The sequence below is a fragment of the Nicotiana tabacum genome, chromosome 12 (assembly GCF_000715075.1).
Source record: "Nicotiana tabacum cultivar K326 chromosome 12, ASM71507v2, whole genome shotgun sequence".
Lineage (NCBI taxonomy): Eukaryota > Viridiplantae > Streptophyta > Magnoliopsida > Solanales > Solanaceae > Nicotiana > Nicotiana tabacum.
The window spans coordinates 18,503,300-18,523,878 of NC_134091.1; positions in this window are offsets into that span (position 1 = coordinate 18,503,300).

Genomic DNA, 20,579 nt, shown 5'->3' on the forward strand with positions numbered 1-20,579 from the left:
CAATTCTTATAAGTTTGTGATTAGGTGAGAACGTGATTTGTGCTTCTTATAAGTCTTATAGGTCATTTGTGATTAGTTCAGAACGTTAGCAATTTATCACTTCCTACAAATTTTCAACAACAATCCTTGTAACCAAATAATTCCAACGAGAATTATTAGCACATTAGCAACGTGAGATTTTGCAATTCTAAAGGAGTACGATGCAACCTTTTCCAAGAATATCATACGAATTTCTTCCTACTCCAGGTATGTTAAGGCTATCCCTTCTTTCTTTTTGGCATGATCTATATGACACGAACGAAACAAGCAAATGCACAACTTCCATAAATGACTCTATTTACAGAAATACTAGAGATGCTTATGTTCTTGATTCTCCATGTGTCATATTATTTTATCATATGTTCATGGGTCTCGAAAATACGTAAGTTGATAAAGTTTATTTCATAATATTAATCAGAGGCATGATGGTCTTATGATGTACCGAGAGATTTTATTAACGTATTTCATATGCATTTTATTCATTTATACATGCACAGTGACCCATGACCAGATGGTGTTATATACGCGTATATATGTATATTATATGTATATGAGATATGAAAAAAAGATTACGGCGTTATATACGCACCTCCACCTGATCAACTGCTATACGTTGATGATTTTTCTATAGTGGCCGAGATGATATGATGGGATGCCCTCAGAGGCTTGATGATGTTATGAACACATATATCTATGCAAGGTATGCGCATATGCATGATATTATAATAAAAGTGAAATGATTCATAGAGCTATGCAGACGTACATGTCGAGTCTTTTACTCCATATTTCTCTCATGTCTATTATTTACTGATTTTCATTCCTTACATACTCGGTACATTATTTATACTGACGTCTCTTTTGCCTGGGGACACTGCGTTTCATGCCCGCAGGTCCCGATAAACAGGTCGAGAGTCCTCCAAGTAGGCGATCAGCTGAGCGAAAGATGTTGGTGCACTCCATTTATTCCGGAGTTGCGTGTTTGGTTAGTATAATTTAGATGTGTATTGTTCCGGATAAAATAATTTAAATAATGTGTAACAAATATCTACACAATTTAAAACCAGAATTTTTTACATTTATCCCGTGTACACACTCGTCACCTCGCGTACACGACTTTCAACACATCACAATTATCATATTAATACCAATCCTAAGGAAAATTTCCCCCCCACAAGGTTAGATATGTCACTTACCTCGACTTGTATAATTATTTACTCTGCTATGCCTTTTCCTCGTGAATTGGCCTCTGATAGCCTCGTATCTAGTCACAATTAATTCGATTTAATCAATACAAATTATTGAAATTTATTCCATATGAAAATACAAATTTTCCAACAAAATCCAATATTTAACTCAAAAATAGCCCGTAGGGCCCACATCTCGGAACCCGATAAAAGTTATAAAATATAAATGTCCATTCAACCAAGAGTCCAAGCATACCAAAATTACTAAATTCCGACATCCGAAAAATAAAGGATTGTCATGCTCTTTCTTATTTTCTGCTGCGGTATTTTTTGTTTTTTCCGATGTAGAATTTGTAACCGAAATTGTTTAATTATTCTTGTGGATCTGTATATTATTACAGGTTTTGGGTTAAATTGTGATTCATTATTGTGTGGTCCATTGTTCTCGAGTTCGTGATTACAATTGAGTGTGCACTTTTAAAAGCCTAGGTTTTTTTACTATGTGTTTTGCTCTTCAATTTTGTTTCAGATAGTTAAATTTTAATAATAGGAAATCATGTGAGTTCATCTTAGATACCATCACAGACTGGCAACAGAAGATTCAGGCTATTACAGAATGGCCGCCTCCTAAGGATATCCATGCCTTGAGGTCGTTCCTTGGCCTATGCAACTTCTATCGGCGTTTTGTGAAAGGTTACTCCCTCATTGCAGTGCCGCTGACAGAATTTCTCAAGAAGGCCACCCCGTGGGATTGGGGCCCCAAGCGGGCAGAGGCCTTCGACGCATTGAAAATGGCTATGTCTAGTAGCCCTGTCTTGGCCCTCCCTGACTTGGCCAAGCCATTCGAAGTGCAAACGGATGCCTCCGACTATGCACTTGGTGGAGTATTGCTACAAGAAAGACATCCCGTAGCGTACGAGAGACGAAAGCTGAAGGATGCAGAGCGGCGCTATGCCGCCCATGAGAAAGAATTATTGGCTATCGTTCATTGCTTACGCCGTTGGAGGCATTATCTACTAGGAGCCCCATTCGTGGTCAAGATAGACAACACAGCCGTTAGCCATTTCATGACCCAGCCAAAGCTGAATGGTCGATAGGCTAGGTGGCAGGAACTCCTAGCGGAATTTCACTTCAACCTGGAGTACCGAAGTGGAAAGACCAATCATGTTGCTGATGCACTCAGTCGGAGAGCTGATCTAGCATCGATGTGTGTACTCGCCGCCCTAAAGGGAAGGGAAGTAACCACCACCATAAAAGACCAGATACAGGATCTACTCATCAAGGATCCTGCTGCACAGTATTTGGTTGATTTGGTAGGACAAGGCAAGACTCGCCAGTTCTATACCGAAGATGGTTTCCTGAAAGTGAAAGGGAACCGACTCTATGTTCCTAAGGGAGGAGATCTGCGACGGGCTCTTCTGGCGGAATGCCACGATACTTTGTGGGCCGGTCATCCCGGCGAGGAATGCACCATGGCATTGCTTCGCCGTGCATATTATTGGCCTAAAATGGTCGATGACGTCGCTCAATATGTGAAGACTTGTCTAGTATGCCAGAAAGACAAGTCAGACCGCTTGATGCAGGCAGGGCTCTTGGAACCACTAGCTGTCCCAAAAAGACCTTGGGAAAGCGTTTCCTTGGACTTCATCACCAGATTGCCCAAGGTCGGAGATCTCACAACTATCTTGGATGTGGTGGATCGGTTTTCCAAGTATACTACCTTTATAGCAGCCCCACAATATATATCAGCAGAAGATACAGCTCGACTATTCTTCTCTCATGTCGTCAAATATTGGGGCCTTCCTAAAGACATTGTTAGTGATCGCGACTCACGCTTCACTAGCAATTTTTGGACCCAACTCTTTAAGTGTATCGAGTCAAAATTGAGTCATAGCTCAAGTTTTCATCCGCAATCTGATGGCCAGACGGAGCGATTCAATAGTATGCTAGAGGAATATCTCCGGCACTTTGTGACCGGATCGCAGAAGAACTGGGTGAAGCTTCTGGATGCTGCTCAACTGTGTTTCAATTCACAAAAGAGCTCAAGTACCAACAAAAGAGCTTTTGAAATTGTTACCAGACAGCAACCGCTACTCCCACACACAGTGAACGCACCAAACATATCAAAATCTCCTCGGGCTGCTAGCTTCTCAAAAGAATGGAAATAAAATTTGGAGATAGTGCGGAGCTATCTTGTCAAAGCCCAAAAGCGGATGAAGAGGCATGCTGATCAGAATCGCCGCTTTGTTGAATACTATGTGGGAGACAAAGTGATGGTCAAAATTCAAAAGCGGTATTTGTTTGCAGGGGTCCATGACCCTCGCCTATTGCAAAAATATATTAGACCCTTGTCCATTGAAAGGCGCATTGGGAAAGTTGCATACCGGGTGGATACCCCAACTTGGTGGAAAATCCATCCTGTTTTCCATGTCAGTCTCCTGAAACCTTTTCGGGAAGATATGGAGGATCCTTCACGAAGCCAACTCACAATACCAAGTATTCGAGGTTCCAATTTAATAGGGAAAAGGCATGCTGAAGCTATTCTTGATGATCGAGTGATTCACGCCTCAAGAAAAGATCACCAGGAGTTCTTGGTGAATTGGCAGGGATGTGATGCAGAGGAGAATACTTGGGAGAGCGGAACAAATCTCAAAGCCTACAAGATCCTGATTGATGATTACCTTATAAGGAAGGCGCCGAGGACGTCGCCAACTCAGGTGGGGGAGATTGTCATTGGCGGCTTTCCAACCATGCCCCACGAACCCTTGGACGCGCCTCGTGGTATCCTGGCCAACCTCCCAACGCCCGTCGCCACGGTCGGCCCCGTGGTCTCGGTAGCTCCAAGTGACAAACGCGCATGTGCCTCTATCACCCCACCGATAGCTATCGCCAACGCCCAGCCACAGGCAGATGCCAACAATGCCGTGTGCGTAGACAATGTCGCGCGCGCAGACCCTGATGCTAAAGACAAAGTTGCTGCCAACAGACTTGTTTCTGCTTTGTAGAAGACTAAGTCCTTTTCATTGTAAATATAGAGTAGTTTTGCTGCATTTTCTTTAAGTGTGATTTTACAACTTTCATAGGTCTAGTCATGTAACTTTGATTTATTTTTTTAAGCATTATTAAAGGGGACCAAGCAATCAAAACTTTCAAGAAAGCAAACAATTCTCTGTACTGGTGTCTCTCCCCCCGACACCGTCTTGTTTTTCTGTAATAGCTTTCATTCAATGCAATCAAACTTTCTTTCATTCTCAATTCTCTTTTCTGCTCTCTTTCAATTGCTCATGACATTGGTTTTTCCGCACGACACTGACAATCTAGTCTAGCATATGGAAGGGACCTCAATTGGCGGACAACAACCGTACTGACATCGGTTGCTTAGCCTTACGTCTCCCTTCCAAGGAACTTCAGGAAGGCGCCGCGTAACAGTAAGCATGCGTAGTTTAATTTAGTCGGTAATATGGATAAATGTGCTCACTTTTTATAAAGTGAATTCCCAATTATTTGTTCCTTAACTCATAAACAAACTCTTGGGTGACTCCGAATTGGAACAACGAATTATTATATATGATCTTATCTAGTGACGGCCTTTATGCTTCCTTTTGACTTACCACAGTAACGATTTACTATTAAATATATATTTCTTCTTATGAAAAAAAATATCTTTATTGTTTTTTGTTATTTCTAATTTGTCTTCAATTATTGAAATAATTGTACCAATTTGAAAATTTTATGACTTCTTTAGAAGTTGAAAACTCTTAGTTTCATTAAGCTTGAATTGGGGTATGATTCATGGTTTTAGTATTGTTTGATGTGATTTAGAGGTTCGACTAAGTTCGTATGATATTTTAGGACTTGTTGGTATATTCGGTTGAGGTCCCGAAGGCCTCGGGTGAGTTTCGGATAGTTAACGGATCAAAAGTTGGACTTAAAAAGATGCTGCAATTTTCCCTTATGCTGTATATTCTGGGTTGTAATCAAGCCCCAGATTGAACCCAGATATCGAGCCCAGGTATCGAGCCCAGGGTTGACGAGGCTTAGGCTCTAGCTTGAGATCGAAACCACGATCGAAGGTCCAGCTCAAGGACATGATCGAAGGTAAGGCTCGAGGGCTAGGATCGAAGGCCCATGCTCGATGCCCTGATCGAAGGCACATGCTCGATGCCCTAATCGAAGGCACATGCTCGATGTCCTGATCGAAGGCACATGCTCGATGCCCTGATCGAAGACTTAGCCTCGATGTCCTGATCGAAGGCAGGCCATTACCGAGATCCAGGCTCGAGCCTGTGATCGAAGCCGCGATCGAGGCCCAGTTCGAGGACCAGTTCCGAAGGCTGCTGGACAGTTTTATAAAAAGAGGGCATTCGTCCCATTTGCCATTTTTGACGAACTTGAGCTTGAGAAGAGGCGACTTTTGACATATTTTCAAGGGAAAAATATTGGGGTAAGTGATTCTAACTCGGATTTGGTCTACATATACAAGTATATCATTGTTTTCACCATAAATTAGTGTGTTGAGATTTAAATTTGGAAAATTTTTAGAAATCTCATAGAAATGAAATTTTGAGATTTCGGTATCGATTCGGAGTCGGATTTGAGTAAAACTAGTATGGTTGGACTCGTAATTGAATGGGTTGTCGGATTTCATAACTTTCGCTGGATTTCGAGATGTGGGCCCCGCGGGCAAATTTTTAATTAATTTCAGGATTTTTTCTTAACAATGTGGTATTTTCTTATAGAATTGATTCCTATAATATTTGATTTCGAATTATTTTGGCTAGATTTGAGCCAGACAGAGTTGGATAATCGTGGAAAAGGCCTTATAGTGGATTAAATTGGAGCAAGACGAGGTAAGTCTCTTGTCTAATCTTGTGAGGGAGAAATTACCTCATAGGTAATTAAATTATATAATTGTTGCTAATTGCGGGGGCTACGTGCGCACGAGGTGACAAGAGTTCGTGCGTAGCTACTATTAATGCTAAAGTCCGGGTAGTTTAAGACTCAAAGCATGACTTACTTGTGTGAATTATATTCTTTATTAATTAAAATAATTGATGTGTATATATTGTGAATTGTCATGAAAAGTAGAAAAATATGAGATTTTCATATGCTTAATTTTTGTTTAAATCAATTAATTGTTAAAAAAAATTATTCTCCTCCCAAATTTTATCTTATAATAAATATACTCTCCTTCCGGAGGCACATAAGAAAATGTCCTCCTTTCTTGTGGAGCGGGCCGAACGCCTCGGCAGGATAGATGCATCTATGGATTGCGCCGCACGTCCCTCGGCAGTGTACAAGACACTCTAGAACGGGCCGTACGTCCTTGGCAGAAATCGTGCTTAATAATAATAATTACACAATACTTTAATAATTTATTTCAGCTTGTGAAGCTAATTAATAAATTAAAAAATAAATCCTTGGAATTTAATGAATTATTATTCTTTCTTGTTAAGGAATTAATTGTTACTCTTGTAAATGAGATTTAATTGATAAATTGAAAATTATTTGAATTGAAGGAATTTGATTATTTATGCTGATTAAATAAATTATTGTAAATTCTGTAAATCATGCTGATTTAAATATCCTAGTTTTATTTTAGTTATTATTAACCCATAGTGAGTGTCAAAGTCGGCCATCTCGTCTCTACCACTTTGAGATTAGGCTTGATACTTACTGGGTACACGTTGTTTACGTACTCATACTATACTTGCTGTACTTTTTGTGCAGAACGTGAGACAGGTACTAGTGGAGGACCTATCATCACATACCCACGTCATCCCGAGGCATAGTGGTGAACTGCCTTTCTGAGCCGATCTGCAGCTACCAGTGTCTCTTCTTATATTTACATTCTGTCTATTTCATTTCAGACAGTATTTGGAGTTTTGTATAATCTACTAGATGCTCATTCACTTGTGACACCAGGTCTTGGCACACACATTGGTAGAGTTTGGGTTTATGGTTTTAAACTTTATCAAAGTATGCTAAATTTATTAGTTGGCTTGCCTAGCAGTAGTGTTGGGCGCCATCACGACCTACAAGTAAAATTGGGTCGTGACACCTTCAGCCCAAGAGCTATAACAAGCCAATCATGGCATATATCAATGAAACATGCTACAGCGTGTAGCCCGATCCTGTGAACACCTAGTTTTTGACCGCACCCAAATTCGATACTATTTTAGTGCAAATATTTTTTTTAGGTCTAATCTTAATATTTTAAACTTTTATCTTACTCTTAATAGGTTTTATGTGAAAAAACAATATTAAAAACTACAAAAATAGTCACATTCTTAAAGTATAAATTTTATTTCTTTTAAAATTATATTCTTTGTTTAATTAATATATATATATATATATATATATATATATATATATATATATATATATATATATATGGTTTCTTTTTATTAGAGTTTTTAATAAGTTATGATATTTTTCGTAGTATCATTTAAAGAACATGTAAATATTTAGTTTTGCTATATTGTAAGAAATGTTGGTTATTCTTCTTATCTTCATAATTTAATTAGCTTTTAAAATAAAATACAAAACAAAAATTCAAAAATAAAGTAAAATCACGTTAAAGTGATAAAGTTTGATAACAAACTTTATTTAAAATCTAATTTTTACTTTAAAAAATCTAATCAATCCCAACTTCCCCCACCCCTCACGTCACTCTACACCAATGCACACACTCAGACCCAATCCCCATGTCCCCCTCTCTTTCACGCACACACACACTAACACATTAACTTCCCTCACCCATACATCTATATATAATACACACACATTACATAAAAGAGAAGAGGAAAAACTGGGAACAGAGGGAAAAACGAGATTGAGAGAAAATGAGAAAGAAGGGAATCTGAAAATAAAAATTAGCACTAAACAACCATCTCTTTGATACCATTAACGTCACTTTTTCTCCTTCTTTAACCACCTCCTTCATTTCTTTTTCACCACTGTTTTCAGCTATTAAAAGCGGTTCTCCATCTCCATAAACCACCACAGTCCTCCTCTTGATAAGGTGTAGTCGAGGTGATTCGAGTTGTTTTCGGTTCTGTTTAAAAGACGAGGTTGCCGTTCAAGTTTTGCGACAAAGATTCTGGTCCGGTTCTTTTGATAAGTTTAACTTTTTCTAATTGAAAGATACTCTTGTATAAGTCTTGCCTTATCAATATTAAAGAAAGTTTACTTCATTGAGGTAACAATTTTTATAGTCTCTATCCATTGAAGCTTTCAAATACGTGCTTGATTAGTTATATAAAGCTCGTGAAACTGGGTTTAAAATTTAGTTTATAATCATCTATACCATGGTTCATTTTTCTTTCTATTTATTATCTCATTAATGTATTGGGTCACTTTTGTTTCGATTTAATTTTTGAGTCTGATATAATTGAGTTTACATCTGAGTATGCTTAGTTTGATATGTCTTCTGTCGAATATGTTTCAATATTGGTTCGTTGTCTTTTTTTTTTGAAAGTTCATATAATTAACCTCATTGAATAACTATTATTAATATTTCTGCTTTTCTTGTTTACTGCATGAATTATTCCTTTTAGTACTAAACTTGTCTTCTAGAGGTAATTAATGGGAAATTAAGCTAGAAGGAATTTATTCCACGAATTATTGGGTTTTCCATTTTGTCGTACCTTAGTTCCATTTTAACCTCCTATCTTTCAGTGACTAAGTTGTTCTCCTCATATCTATTTTATTCATGCAATAAATTTTAATCTAGTTTCATATATTGGTTAGTAGTAAAATATAGAAGATTATGTTGGGCCATGGTGGGTGTCAGACTATAATTGCGTTTAAGACCTCCAACATATTTATGGGCTAATTAATTTTGCCACGGCCTGAAGATAAATGAAAACGAATAAGTTATCCCATCTCTTGTAAATTAATAGCTATCAAAATAACTCCAAAATATGCTAGGAAGTTTTAGAAGCACTTTAAATATTAGCTCATGTGTTCATACACGAACCTTAGATTGATATGCTTAAGTAATAAAAGGGTCATGTGCGCATTCCTGTGTCTCGATGCCTTTAAATTTAAAATAATTATGTTTTGACCATGTGTACATTCCGTACCATGGTTTAACATTCATTTTCAAATAAATACCTTGTGTGCATGCCGCATCTACGTCAAAATAATTAATAAAGTATAATAAATTAAGTGAAGTTGTAATAGACAAGCCATAACCAATAAAATATAAGAATAACGAAGAATTGATTTAAGCCGGACATGAGTCCAAAAAGCGACCGTGGTAGAACCACGGGACTCGAGGGGTACCTCACACCTTCCCATCAGTCAACAGAATTCCTTACCCAGTCTTCTATTTTCGTAGACTATAAATAAGGAGTCAAACCTTCCATTTGATAAGGGATTGAAATAAAAGGTGACTTGGAACACCAAAATTCAATTTCAAGTGGCGGCTCTAAATAATAAATAATCCATTTTCAAAACGTCACTTTAATTGAAAAAACTCTTCTAACTCAACTTGCGGGAAAAAAAAGAGGTGTGACAGATCCCATAAATATCCTCACAATCAGGCCCTCGGCCTCACTGAGCCATCAACCTTTCCATTCTCTCGGGCTCTCAGAAATCATGACAATCCGCCCAAACTGTAATGATCTAATGCATCAATTATGAACAATAGAGACTGAGATGTAATATGCAACTAAAACTGTGACTGAGTACAAAACAGTAGTTTAGCAGATAATTTGTAACGACCCGACCGGTCGTTTTACTTTCTAGAACCCCGTTCCCAAAAATAAGAATCCCCATATGTGCTTTTACTATTTTATAACTTGCGGGGATGATGAGTTCAAGATTTGGAAGGGTTTGGGTTGAAATCGAAACACTTGGTTCCTTAGATATTTTTAAAAAGACTAAGTTTGACTTCGGCCAACATTTTGAGAAAACGACCCCGTAATCGGCATTTTTCGGTTCTAATAGGTTCGTATGATGATTTTGGACTTGGGCGTATGTTCAAATCGGATTTTGGATGACCCGAGAGCGTTTCAGAGTTTAATAGTGAAAGTTAACTATTTGAAGGTTTTAAAGTTGTTAAAATTTGGTTTGGAGTAGGTTTTGGAATAATTGAGGCCCGTTCAGAATTTTGGGCCTGGGAATAGTTCCGTGTGGTGATTTAAGAGCTGCACACAAATTTTGGTATCATTTCGAGTAGTTTAAGTATGTTTCGGCGCGTTCAGAGTAAGTTTGAAAAATTTGAAATTTCTAAGTTGAAGCAATTTGGTTTGAGGTATGATTCTTAGTTTTGTTATTGTTTTACGCCTTTCGAGGGTTCAAGAGAGTTCGTTTTATGATTTCAAACTTGTTGATATGTTCGGTCGGGGACCTGGCGACCTCAGGAGTTAATCGGACGAGGCTTGAACCAAGTTGGAACTTGGTAGCAACAACTAAAGCTCCGAGCTTTTGGAATAACCGCGCATGGACAACCGTAGGTGTGAGCTCGCAGAAGCGAGCCACGAGCCGCAGAAGCGGCCAAGAATGGGCTTCTAGTAACCGCATAAGAGGGGAAATAGACCGCTCCTGCGAAGGCATAGGTGCGAGGAAGGTAGCGCAGAAGCGGACAGAGGCCGTAGGTGCGACGCATGCACCGCAGATGCGAGCCGCTGGTCGCATAAGTGAAGGAGCCGGCTAGGGGAAGGACCGCATCTGTGAGGCCCTTTCCGCAGATGCGGTGGTTGAGTCGTAGATGCGGAAACCACAGAAGGTAGAACACTTTATTTAATACGGGACTTAGGCATTTGTGCTCATTTCTTGGAAAAATTGTGGAGTTGGTTAGAGAGGGATTTTGATCAACCAATTGAGGTAAGTAATTTCTAACACATGTGAGTTAAAACATAGTTTATGAGTAGATCATAACATATGAATTAGTGAAAAATCATGGGTTGGATGAAAAACCTAGGGTTTTGGTATAAATGGCATTTAACCACGAAAATTATTATGGAATTTATTGAAAATCATATATTTGAGCTCCTGAGGTTATGGGTAATGACTTTCTTCGAAACGTTTTGTAATCCGGGCACGTGGTCCTAAGGGTGAATTTTAGGAATTCTTAAATTGGGGTTGAGTAATCACTTTAGTAATTGGGATATGAACTTTTGAGCTTGTATTGACTGTTTTATATAGCATTTGATTAGTTTCAAGTTGTTTGCCACCGAATTGAGGGTTTAAGCACAATCTTGGATCGAAAAGTAGGCCTTGAGATGAGGTAAGTCTCTTTTCAAATCTTGTAAGAGAAAATTAACCCCATAGGTGAATGTAACTAATATGTATTTCTATTTAGGTTTACACCATGCTTTACTGACATCGTTAATTGATTATACTTACTAATTATCTTGGATGGAGCTGATTGCACCGACTTACTATGTAGAGAAGATGATGAAGAAGGGGAATTGAGCCTCCTGAAAGATTTCGTGAGTTGGGGAGGGGGAATTGAGCCCTTCTAAAACATATCGTGCTATGAAAAAATGTGGGAGAAAAAGAGAGGGAATTTTGCCCGCTTAGTTTTGAAGTTTTTGAGTCTAATTTCTTAATTACCCCATAATGTGCATACTAAAACCTAAGAAGATGATGTCCAATATTGTCTTTTAAATATTTCTTTTCTCTTTTATTTATTTCTTTTCTATCTATTTAAATATAATAAAATTTAGGCACTAAAGCTAACTTATTACTAATAAAATATACTTAAACATTATTGACATATATACTACACAAAAAAAAATAACACATCCAAATAAATAATAAATTAAAATATAGAGAAAAATCACAAAATATCATTAAATTAAATCATTTAATTAAAATTGTAAATATCCTTTATTAAATGTAAGAAAATTTTAAAATTACTACTACTATTTATTTAAATTCAAAACGTCTAATATTATGAATAGGAGACATATATTTTTGTAATTTTCTTTTAATTTTACATTTATTGATTAGTGTGTATGTAGATTGACGTAAGACATTATTAAGCCATCTCAAGCTACCTCTCATTTGATCCTCAACATGTGCTACTTGTAACTTTTAGTGAATGTAATTATTTTTATCTAGTCTGATCTTGTTTGACAGTCATGCATCTTAATATTCGCATCTCTCCAGCATTCATTTTGGGGATATGTTGGATTTTAGTGACTTAACACTCACTACCATATAATATTATCGATCTTATAACTATTACTTACCTTTCACTTTGATAGATATCCTTCTATCACATAATATGTAGCACTTCTCCATCATAACAATCTGATTTTAACTATATGAGTAACATTTTATCTATTATTTCATTCTCTTGAACAATGAACCTATAGATCGATATTAAATTGTTAGCATTTTAGCACCGCAATCTCGTCTAGTCTCACCTCAACTTCGCTCTTCACATGCTGATTAAAGTTGTAGTGCGTATATTTGCTCTTATTTAATATTTTTATCTATTATTTCATTCTCTTGAACAATGAACCTATATATCGATATTAAATTGTTAGCATTTTAGCACCGCAATCTAGTCTAGTCTCACCTCAACTTCGCTCTTCACATGCTGATTAAAGTTATAGTGCGTATATTCGCTCTTATTTATATTTATCCTAAAATATTTGCTCTCTAAGCAAAAAGAAATATATAGCAAGGGTTTAAATAAATACCACAAAATGATCTTATAGTGGGGGTTCTTATAACTCCCACAAATAAACCTACGCAATTTAGCTTATTTCTTGTAGTGACTGTTCCACTAGGTGCAGAATTTTCTCGTGGAACTTTATTCCTATATTTTTCAACTAAATTAATTAATCCATGGAGTCATTGAGAATAGGAATTTGTAAGATGCCTATTCAAGTTTTCAGAATTTTCAAGAACTTCCCCTTTTCATATTTTGAGTAACAACTCATTTTTAATGAACTTTTAAAAATCAATTTTACCTCTTGTTGCGTTTTTTACTCATTGCTAATTTATAAGATAATGATAACTTAGATAGAGAAACCGAATACACCTTTGAATATTATATTAAAAGGTGATAGATATGCAAGTATCACGTGGAGAGTTTGATGCTATATCTGAGTATGGATTAACCGTGTATTACTTTTTAGGTCGGTCCCAATTAATTCGAATTCATGCCTATTAAAAGAGAAGGCTATATTACCAAGATATTTTCCCATTTTCAAGGTGAAGTGATCATATCCATCGTAAAATAACCCTTAGTGATATACGTACTTAAATTTTAAGTTTTTTAATTGCTAAGTAAATTTTAAACCTCCACAATAAGAATAGATGGATTTCTTATTAGTAATTACTAATTACTATAAATAAATCTGCATTTGACTTAAGAAGTCATAAAATTTTCAAATTGGTCCAATTATTTCAATAATTGAAGACAAATTAGAAATAACAAAAAACAATAAAGATATTTTTTTCATAAGAAGAAGTATATATTTAATAGTAAATCGTTACTGTGGTAGGTCAAAAGGAAGCATAAAGGCCGTCACTAGATAAGATCATATATAATAATTCGTTGTTCCAATTCGGAGTCACCCAAGAGTTTCTTTATGAGTTAAGGAACAAATAATTGGGAATTCACTTTATAAAAAGTGAGCACATTTATCCATATTACCGACCAAATTAAACTACGCAAGCTTACTGATGTCATAATACACCATCAGTTACCAGTTAGAAGAAAAAAATACTTTCGTTTATGAGATCCTATATATGATTAGCATAATCGATTTACGTAGCTGTGTAAATTAATCAGAAATTGCAAGTGTCGCCTTTCTTATGGGAGTAAGTAAGAATCGAAAAAAGTGGTTTAAAACGTTAAACGTACGTATCATGAAGAATAGAATTAAGGGACGGTAAAGCAAAAAAGAATTAGTGGTGAAGTTGATTAGTGTTGAAAAAAAAGCTGAATTGTGATTAGTGAATGTGAGGTTATCTAGTGGAGTATTTCTTTTAGGATTTAAGTTATATCAAACGATATTAGTGAATTTAAATTTGTGACAGTAGGTTAGTTATAAATTTTACCAAATACCAAAAAATGTTTAATAAGATATTGACATGTAAACCAAGAACTAATTACCTGCCGCTCCCCCTTTTTCCCACCCTTAAGGTCTCTTTTTCAATTTGCTATTGTATTTAATTTGCACTTTTTATCACGCGAGAAAAAAAAAATTAAGATTTGATCCCCGTTTAATATCTTTTTGACTGACACGATAAAGACTGAAAACTAACATCGAATATTAGTACTCAATTTAGATGTCTCATTTTAATTAGGCGCTACCTCTTTTGTTCTTAGCACTCTAATATTAGTCTTTTTCCCCTCTCGCTTAACCGGGCTCATCTATTGCATAGCGGATCGGAACCGAAACGTGATAGATTGAAGATCGACCCCAGGTTCCATCAAACCAAAGAACGAAGTCAGAACACACGTCTCCAAGATCTTCGAGCCCGTGACTCTAGAATCGATCCCTATTCCGAACAAGCTAGACGAAACATTATCGAACCCAATAACGGAAGGCTGAAGTATCCGCAACCGGTCGGATATCACGGCGGGAATCTCGGCATGTATCAACAAGAGACCGACTAATTAGCAAATCACGAGATTTCTTACCTTTTATAGAATTGTATCTAAAGTAGGACTCCCCTACTATATATATGGGGTCTGATTCTTTGTAATAGGTATCGTAACACACATCCCAAAAGTATTAAATATTTTTTTTTCACCAAGCTACTGTTCTTTTGTATTTGACATCATTTGGATCTTATTCAGTTCGAGTGAGGTCTATTTCTCAAGGCTATAACTGTTCAAGTCACACAGTTTGAATTTACTTTGATATTGTTTGATTTATTTATAGTTTAATCTATCGCTTTGTGTCAAATGAATCCATGTATCCTTAAAACCATTTCTACATTCAATTGTTATCCGATTTTGAGGGTAAACAGTTTGGCGCCCACCGTGGGGCTAAGGATAATAATGGTTATTTGATACAAATCTCCATAACACGCACTACTTTACACTTGCTCTTTGAAGTGTCTTTGATTCCAGGCTAAAGTACATAAATGTCAAACTCTGAATTAGCACCTATGCATGTTGACAACAAATCCGTTCACCAAGGCGAAAATAACAACATAGCGCCTGATAACGAGATACTGCCTATTAATCCAGTTGGAATTCCGATTGCAGATCCGATTGACGCTAATTCGCATGTAGCTATCGATGTAAACTTGCCTACCAACCCCGAAAATAGCGTTTGTGGTGGAGCCCGATCAGCAACTCGAAACATACAAAATGTTGAAGGAGATGAGATCAACCTACGAGTGATCTTCGAAATGTTTCAGGCTCAACAAGCGGCGATAGCTCAGTTACAAAACCAAAGTCATGCGCCAAGCAGGGTTGTGCCCGATCCTCCTTGGGAAGTTACCCGCGGGAATGAACCGGTCGTAGAAAGGTCAAACGAACATGAATCGGGGGTTAACCCCGATATTATAAATATACTTGAGAAGTTGACAAAACAGATAGAATCAGGGGAGAAGAAGATCGAGGCTAACACAAAAAGGTGGAAACCTACAATTCCAGGGTAGACCAAATCCCAGGAGCACCCCCGATATTAAAGCGCCTAGATTCCAGAAAGTTTATGCAAAAACCTTTTCCACCAAGTGCGGCTCCGAAGCCGATCCCTAAGAAATTCTGTATGCCCGAAATACCTAAGTATAACAGAACGACCGACAAAAACGAGTATGTAACCTCGTATATATGTGCTATCAAAGGGAACGACCTAAAGGACGATGAGATCGAGTCTGTTCTGCTGAGAAACTTTTGGGAGACCTTGTTGAAGGGAGCTATGATATGGTATCACAGTTTACTTCCTAATTCTATTTGACTCATTTGCCATGCTTGCAGATTCTTTCGTAAAGGCACACACATATGCCATCAAGGTCGATACTAGGAAATCAGACCTTTTCAAAGTCAAACAGAAAGATAACGAGATGCTCAGAGAGTTCGTGTCCTGGTTTCAAATAGAACTAATGGATCTGCCGCCGGTTACTGATAATTGGTATGTTCAAGCTTTCACTCAGGGACTTAATATTCGAAGCTCGGGGGCTTCACAGCAGCAAAGCAGAACTTAATATAATACCTGGTTGTTACATGGGATGACTTGCATAACCGGTATCAATCGAAAATCAGAGTCAAAGATGATCAACCGGGGGCCCTTAGGGATCTTTCTATCCCGTCAGAACCCTAGACAAAGTCAAAAGAGATACCGATCGTGAATCGAGGCCAAACAGGAATCGGTATCGACCATATAATGGAGATCGGAGAAGAAATGGGTCCGGGCGAAACCACATGAGAAAAGAAAGGAGAAATGACCGAGGGTAATACAGCCGGGGACTTATGACCAAAAATGGCTTCGATAGGTCCAAAAACGCACCGAGGCTTTCAGAATATAACTTCAATGTCGATGTTGCAACCATTATATTAGCTATCTGGCACATCAAAGATACCAAATGGCCTCGACCTCTATAGTCCGATCCAACCCAAAGGGATCCTAACAAGATGTACAAATATCATGGCACTCACGGGCACAGAACGAAATATTGTCGACAATTGAGAGAGGAAGTGGCCAATCTATTCAACAATGGGCACCTTCGGGAGTTCTTGAGAGACCGAGCCAATAATCATTTCAGGAACGGGGATTCTAACAAACAGGCAGAACGAGAAGAACCTCAACACGTCATTAGCATGATCATCGGAGGAGTTGATATCCCATAGGGGCCGATGTTGAAATGTACCAAAGTATCCATCACTAGGGAGGAACGAACTCGAGCCTACATACCGGAGGGAACTTTATCTTTCAACGACGAGGATGCGGAAGGAATCGTGCCGCCCTACAATGATGCACTGGTAATATATTTACTCATATATAAAATTCGGGTTAAACGTGTGTTAATTGATCTAGGTAGCTCGGCCAACATCATTCAATTGAGGGTCGTGGAGAAGCTTGGTCTACAAGACCAGATCGTGCCTGCAGTTCAAGTTTTGAATAGATTCAACATGGCATGCGAGACCAATAAGGGAGAAATAACGTTACCTTTAAAAACTACCGGAACCATCCAGGAGACTAATTTTTATGTGATCGAAGGGAATATGAGTTATAACGCTTTATTCGGGAGGCCATGGATCCACAACATGAGGGCGGTGCCCTCGACACTACACTAAGTGCTGAAATTCTCGATACCCGACGACGTCAAAATAATCTACGGAGAATAGTCAGTTGGGAAAGAAATGTTCGCGGTCAAGGAGAAAATACCAGCACCTGCAGTTTCAACATCGAAGAGCCTAAACCAGATGGTAAAAAATAGGGCAAAAATAGCAATCATTGATAGCCTCTTCGACAGATTTGGATAAACAAAAGGAAGTCGATGATGATGATTATGGGGTTCCCAGATATTTTATAGCCCCCGATGATTCCGATGCCACTAAATCGATGGCCGAGGAGCTAGAAAAAGTTATATTAAGCTCGCTCGATCGAAAGGTATACCTGGGCACGGGTCTAAGCTCCGAGCTCAGAGAAAAACACATTCAATTTCTTATACTAACGAAAATTGTTTCCCTTGGTCCCACCTCAATATGACAGGGATCCCGCCGGAGATAACCACTCACAAGCTAAGCCTGGACCCGAAATTTCACCCGGGTAAACAAAAGGGGAGACCCCAGTCCGAGATCAAACATGATTTCATCAAGGATGAGGTATCTAAACTTCTTAAAATAGGGTCTATTCAGGAGGTTAAATACCCGGATTGGTTAGCAAACGTAGTGGTAGTCATTAAAAGGAGAATAAACTAAGAATGTGTGTAGACTACAAATATTTGAATAAGGCATACCCCAAAGACTCTTTTCATTTGCCCAATATTGACCGTATGATCGATGCCACGACCGGCCACAAGATCCTCAGTTTTCTCGATGCCTATTCTGGGTACAACCAAATACGGATGGACCAGGATGATTAGGAAAAAACTTTCTTCATCACTAAATATGGCACATACTGTTATAACGTAATGTCGTTTGGATTAATAAATGCAGTGTTAGTTACCAACGCCTAGTAAATCGGATGTTCGAGGAACAAATAGGAAAATCAATGGAAGTTTATATTTACGACATGTTAGTTAAGTCTCTGCGAACAGAGGGCCATTTAAAACATCTGCAGGAAACCTTCGGCATACTAAAACACTACTATATAAAGTTGAACCCCAAAAAATGTATGTTTGGAGTTGGGTTGGATAAGTTCCTCGGATTAATGGTATCCAACCGGGGAATCGATATTAATCATGATAAAATAAAAGCCATCAAAGATATCATGGTCGTGGACAACGTAAAGGTCGTGCAAAGGTTAACCGGTCGAATTTCCGCCCTGGGATGATTTATTTCGAGATCGTCCGACAAGAGTCACTGATTCTTCGCACTATTGAAGAAGAAGAACAACTTCTAGTGGACCCAGAATGCCAACAAGAATTGGAGGAACTCAAGAGGTATTTATCGAGCCTGCCCCTGCCTCTCACACTGAAGACAGACGAACAACTATACTTGTACTTGGCGGTCTCGGAGATAGCGGTAAGTGGAGTCCTTGTTCGGGAAGAGCAAGGTACGCAATTTCTAATTTACTATGTTAGTAGAACCTTAGGTGAGGCCGAAACTAGGTACCCTCACCTGGAAAAACTGGCACTCTCTTTGCTAAGCGACTCTAGGAAGCTAAAACCATACTTCTAATGTCACCACATATGTGTCGTAACTACTTACAGATTAAGGAACATTGTGCATAAGCCCGAACTCTCGGGATGATTGGCCAAATGGTCAATAGAAATAAGTGGGTACGATATTGAGTATCGACTTCGAACCGCCATTAAATCTTAAATTTTGGCAGACTTTGTGGCTGACTTTACACCGGCCCTGATAGCCGAGGTCGAAAGAGAGTTATTGATTAACTGAGAAACTTCCTCGGGAATCTGAACCCTCTTCACGGACGGCGCCTTAAACGCAAAAGGGTCCAGACTTAGCATCGTACAAAATCCACCAACAAATAATATAATTAGACAATCTATTAACACTATGAAATTGACTAACAACGAGGCCATGATTGAAGGCCTTGAACTAGCCAAGAGCTTGGGGGAAGAGGTGATCGAAGCCAAGTGTGACTCCCTCCTTGTGGTAAACCAAGTCAATGGAACATTCAAGGTCAGAGAGGAACGAATGCAAAGATACTTGGACAAATTACAAGTGACATTACATCGGTTCAAAGAATGGAATTTGCAACAGATACCTCGGGATCAAAACAGTGAGGTTGATGCCCTCACTAACTTGGGGTCTTCGGTCGAAGACGACGAGTTCGACACGGGAGAAGTGGTACAACTTATGAGATCGATGGTGGAAGAAGGCCACATCGAGATCAACTCGATGAGCTTAACTTGGGACTGGAGGAATAAGTACGTGGAATATCTTAGATCGAAAAGAGTCGAGGGCCATGCGTACAAAGGAGGCCCGATTTAGCCTGTCCGAAGATGGAACCTTGTTTAGAAGAATATTTGATGGCCCACTTGCGATAATGAGTATGTTTTGAGGGAAATCCACGAAGGTACCTGTGGAAATCATTCCGGTGCCAAAACACTAGCTCAAAAAATAATCAAAGTCGGTTATTACTGGATCGGCATGGAAAAAGATGCAAAGGAGTTCGTTCGAAAAATGTGATGAATGCTAAAGACAAGCTCTGATGATCCATCAACTCGGGGAGTTGCGCTACTCGATTTTATCGCCATGGTTGTTCATGAAGTGGGGAATGAACATCGTTGGCCCTCTTCCGTAGGCACCAGGTAAGGCTCAATTTATATTGTTTATGACTGATTATTTTTCTAAGTGGGTGGAAGCCCAGGCATATGAGAAGGTGAGGGAAAAGGAGGTCATCGATTTCATTTGGGATCAGATCATATGCCGATTCGGAATGCCAACCGAGATCATATACGATAATGGAAAATAATTCATCGGAAGTAAAGTAACCAAATTCCTCGAAGATCATAAGATCAAAAGGATCCTATCGATACCCTATCACCCTAGTGGGAATGGACAAGCTGAATCTTACGCTGCAAATCACCTACGTAGACGTACGATGTATATGCTCCTCTTTATTTTGGCCCCTCTGCCCTTATCAAATGTCCATAGGGCTTTTTCCCTCTCTTCAAAAAGTTAATTCTTCTTTTTGTTATTTTGATTCCATGTGCCCGTCTTGGAGTTCAATTAAGTCCTAATTCGCATCGAAAAGTTAGACATATAGATGAATAAATAAAATGGTCTTTCACACT